The following is a 6000-nucleotide window of genomic DNA, read 5'->3' as shown; positions in this document are numbered from 1 at the left end:
AATGGAATGGAATCAACCCGTATGGAATGGAATGGAATGGCAAGGAATAGAATGGAATGGAATGGAATGGAACGGAATCATCCCGAATGGCATGGAATGGAATGGAATGGAATGGAATCAAATGTAATGGAATGAAATGGAATGGAATCAAGCCGAATGGAATGGAATGGAATGGAATGGAATGGAATCAACCCGAATGGAATGGAATGGAATGGAATGGAATGGAATGGAATGGAATGGAATGGAATCAACCCGAATGGAATGGAATGGAATGGCATGGAATAGAATGGAATGGAATGGAATGGAATCAACCCGAATGGAATGGAATGGAATGGAATGGAATGGAATGGAATGGAATGGAATTGAATCATCCCAAATGGCATGGAATGTAATGGAATATAATGGAATGGAATGGAATGAAATGGAATGGAATGAAATGGAATGGAATCAAAACGAATGAAATGGATTGGAATGGAATGGAAAGGAATGGAATCAACCCGAATGGAATGGAATGGAACGGAATGGAATGGAATGGCATGGAATGGAATGGAATCAAACCGAATGGAATGGAATGCAATGGAATGGAATAGAATGGAATGGAATGGAATGGAATCAACCCGAATGGAATGGAATGGAATGAATGGAGTGGAATGGAATGGAAGAGAATCAACCCGAATACAATGGAAAGGAAAGAAATGGAATGGAATCAACCCGAATGGAATGGAATGGAATGGAATGGAATGGAATGGAATGGAACGGAATGGAATCAACCCGAACGGAATGGAATGGAATGGAATGGAATGGAATGGAATGGAATGGAATGGATAGGAATGGAATGGAACAAACCTGAATGGAATGGAATCGAATGGAACGGAATGGAGCGATATCAGACCGACTGCAATGGAATGGAATGGAATGGAATGCAATCAACACGAATGGAATGAAACGGAATGGAATGGAATCAACAAGAAAGGAATGGAATGGAATGCAATGGAATGGAATGGAATGGAATGGAATCAACCCGAAAGGAATGGAATGGAACGGAATGGAATGGATTGGAATGGTATCATCTCGAATGGAATGGAATGGAAAGGAACAGAATCAACCCGAATGGAATGGAATGGAATGGAATGGAATAGAATCAACCCGAATGGAATGGACTGGAATGGAATGGAATGGAATGGAATCAACCCGAATGGAATAGAATGGAATGGGATGGAAGGGAATGCAAAGAAGTCAACCCGAATGGAATGGAATGGAATGGAATGGAATGGAATGCAATGAAATGGAATGGCATGGAATCAACCGGAATGGAATGGAATGGAATGGAATGGAACGGAATGGTATCAACCCGATTGGAATGGAATGGAATGGAATGGAGTGGAATGGAATGGAATGGAAAGGAATGGAATGGAAAAGAATCAACTCAAATGTAATGGAATGGAATGGAATGGAAAGGAATGGAATGGAAATTATCAACTCGAATGTAATGGAATTGAATGAAATGGAATGGAATCCAAGCGAATGGAATGGAATGGAATGGGATGGAATGGAATGACATGGAATTGAATGGAATGGAGTCAACCCGAATGGAATGGAATGGAATGGAATGGAATGGAATGGAATGGAATGGAATGGCATGGAATTGAATGGAATGGAGTCAACCCGAATGGAATGGAATGGAATGGAATGGAATGGAATGGAATGGAATGGAATGGAATCAACCCGAATGGAATGGAACGGAATGGATTGAAATGGAATGGAATCAACGTGAATGGAATGGAATGGAATGGAATGCAATTTAATCAACCCGAATGGAATGGAATGGAATTTAATGGAATGAAATGGAATCAACCGGAATGGAATGGAATGGAATGGAATGGTTTGGAATGGAATGCAATCAACCCAAATATAATGGAATGGAAGGGAATGGAATGGAATGGAATGGAATCAACCTAAATGGAATGGAAAGGAATGGAATGGAATGGAATGGAATCAACCAGAATGGAATGGAATTTATTGGAGTCAAACCGAATGGCATTGAATGGAATAGAATCAACCCGAATGGAATGGAATGGAATGGAATGGAATGGAATGAAATGGAATGGAACGGTACGGAATGGAATGGAATGTTATCAACCTGAATGGAATGCTATGGAATGGAATGAAATGGAATGGAGGAGAATCAACCCGAATGGAATGGAATTGAAAGGAATGGAATGGAATGGAACGGAATGGAATCAACCCGAATGGAATGGAATGGAACGGAATGGAATGGAATGGAATGGAATGGAATGGAATCAACCCGAATGGAATGGAATGGAATGGCATGGAATAGAATGGAATGGAATGGAATGGAATCAACCCGAATGGAATGGAATGGAATGGAATGGAATGGAATGGAATCATCCCGAATGGCATGGAATGGAATGAAATAGAATGGAATGGAATAGAATGAAATGGAATGGAATGAAATGGAATGGAATCAACCCGAATGAAATGGAATGGAATGGAATGGAATGGAATGGAATCAACGCGAATGGAATGGAATGGAACGGAATGGAATGGTATGGCATGGAATGGAATGGAATCAACCCGAATGGAATGGAATGCAATGGAATGGAATAGAATGGAATGGAATGGAATGGAATCAACCCGAATGGATTGGAATGGAATGAAACGGAATGGAATGGAATGGAATGGAATGGAATCAACCCGAATGGAATAGAATGGAATGGAATGGAATGGAATGGAATGGATTGGGATGGAATGGAATGGAATCAAACCAAATGGAATGGAATGGAGTGGATTGGAATGGAATGCAATGAACACGAATGGAATGGAATGGAATGGAATGGAATGGAATGGATTAAAGGAGAATGGAATGGAATGGAATCATCCCGAATGGCATGGAATGGAATGGAATGGAATGGAATGTAATGGAATGGAATGAAATGGAATGGAATCAACCCGAATGGAATGGAATGGAATGGAATGGAATGGAATGGAATGGAATGGAATGGAATGGAATGGAATCAACACGAATGGAATGGAATGGAACGGAATGGAATGGAATGGAATGGAATGGAATGGAATCAACCCGAAAAGAATGGAATGGAATGGAATGGAATAGAATGGAATGGAATGGAATGGAATGGAATGGAATGGAATGCAGTGGAATGGAATGGAATAGAATCAACCCGAATGCAATGGAAAGGAAAGAAATGGAATGGAATCAACACGAATGGAATGGAATGGAATGGAATGGAATGAAATGGAATGAAATGGAATGGAATGAAATGGAATGGAATCAACCCGAATGGAATGGAATGGAATGGAATGGAACGGAATGGAATTAACCCGAATGGAATGGAATGGAATGGCATGGAATAGAATGGAATGGAATGGAAGGGAATCAACCCGAATGGAATGGAATGGAATGGAATGGAATGGAATCATCCCGAATGGCATGGAATGGAATGGAATAGAATGTAATGGAATGGAATGAAATGGAATGGAATGAAGTGGAATGGAATCAACCCGAATGGAATGGAATGTAATGGAATGGAACGGAATGGAATCAAACCGAATGGAATGGAATGGAACGGAATGGAATGGAATGGCATGGAATGGAATGGAATCAACACGAATGGAATGGAATGCAAAGGAAGGGAATAGAATGGAATGGAATGGAATGGAATCAACCCGAATGGAATGGAATGGAATGGAGTGGAATGGAATGGAATAGAATCAACCCGAATACAATGGAAAGGAAAGAAATGGAATGGAATCAACCCGAATGGAATGGAATGGAATGGAATGGAATGGAATGGATAGGAATGGAATGGAACCAACCCGAATGGAATGGAATCGAATGGAATGGAATGGAACGATATCAGACCGACTGCAATGGAATGGAATGGAATGGAATGCAATCAACACGAATTGAATGAAACGGAATGGAATGGAATCAACAAGAAAGGAATGGAATGGAATGGATTGGAATGGAATGGAATGGAATGGAATCAACCCGAAAGGAATGGAATGGAACGGAATGGAATGGATTGGAATGGTATCATCTCGAATGGAATGGAATGGAAAGGAACAAAATCAACCCGAATGGAATGGAATGGAATGGAATGGAAGGGAACAGAATGGAATCAACACGATTGGAATGGAATGGAATTGAATGGAATGGAAGGGAATGCAATGGAATGGAAGGAATGGAATGGAACCAACCCGAATGGAATGGAATCGAATGGAATATAATGAAACGGCATCAAACCGACTGGAATGGAATGGAATGGAATGGAATGAAATGGAATGGTATGGAATGGAATGGAATGGAATGAAATGGCATGGAATCAACCCGAATGGAATGGAATGGAGTGGAGTGGAATGGAATGGAATGGAATCAAGCCGAATGGAATGGAATGGAATGGAATGGAATGGATTCAACCCGAGTGGAATGGAATGGAATGGAAACGAAGGGAACGGAATGTAATGGAATGGAATCAACCCGAATGGAATGGAATGGAATGGAATTGAATGCAACAGAATCAACCCGAATGGAATGAAATGGAATGGAATGGAATGGAATGAAATGGAATAGAATAAACCCGAATGGAATGGAACTTAATGGAATGGAATGGAATGGAATGGTATGGAATCAACCTGAATGGAATGTAATGGAATGGAATAGAATGGAATGCTATGGAATCAACCCGAAAGGAACGGAATGGAACGGGATGGAATGGAATGGAATGGAATAAACCAGAATGGAATGGAATGGAATGGAATGGAATGGAATGGAATGGAATGCAATGGAATCAACCCGAATGGAATGGAATGGAATGGAATGGAATGGATTCAACCCGAATGGAATGGAATGGAATGGAATGGAATGGAATGGAATGCAATGAAAGTAACCCAAATGGAATGGAATGGAATGGAATGGAATGGAAAGGAATGGAATGGAATGGAATGGAATGGAATGGAATGGAATGGAATGGAATCAACCAGAATGGAATGGAATGGAATGGAATGGAATGGAATGGAATGGAATCAAACGGAATGGAATGGAATGGAATGGAATGGAATCAACCCGAATGGAATGGAATGGAATGGAATGGAATGAAACGGAAAGGAAAGGAACCAACCCGAATGGAATGGAATGGAATGAAATCGAATGGAATAAAATGGAATGGAATGGAACGGAATGGAATGGAATCAACTCGAATGGAATGGAATGGAATGGAATGGAAAGGAATCATCCCGAATAGCATGGAATGTAATGGAATGAAATGGAATGGATTGGAATCAAACCGAATGCAACGGAATGGAATGCAATGGAACGGAATGGATTGGAATGAACCCGAATGCAATGGAATGGAATGCAATGGAATGGAATGAAATGGAATGGAATCAAACGGAATGGAATGGAATGGAATGGAATGGAATGGAATGCAATGGAACGGAATGGAACCCACCCGAATGGAATGGAATGGAATGGAATGGAATCAACCCGAATAGAATGGAATGGAATGGAATGGAATGGAATGCATGGAATGGAATAGAATCAAACCGAATGTAATGGAATGGAATGAAATGGAATGGAATCCACCCGAATGGAATGGAATGGAAAAGAATGGAATGGAATGGAATGGAATGGAATCAACCCGAATGGAATGGAATGGAATGGAATGGAATGGATTGGAACAGAATGGAATAGAATGGAATCAACCCGAATAGAATGCAATGGAATGGAATGGAATGGAATGCAATGGAATCAACCCGAATGGAATGGAATGGAATGGAAGGGAATGGAATGGAATGGAATGGAATGGAATCAACCGGAATGGAATGGAATGGAATGGAATGGATTGGAATGGAATGCAATCAACCCAAAAGGAATGGAATGGAATGCAATGGAATGGAATCAACCTAAGTGGAATGGAATGGAGTGGAATGGAGTGGAATCAAACCGAATGGAACGGAATG

This window comes from Pan paniscus, chromosome 11, assembly GCF_029289425.2.
Source record: "Pan paniscus chromosome 11, NHGRI_mPanPan1-v2.0_pri, whole genome shotgun sequence".
Lineage (NCBI taxonomy): Eukaryota > Metazoa > Chordata > Mammalia > Primates > Hominidae > Pan > Pan paniscus.
The sequence above is the reverse complement of the archived record's forward strand: the minus strand, read 5'-3'. Positions refer to the sequence as shown.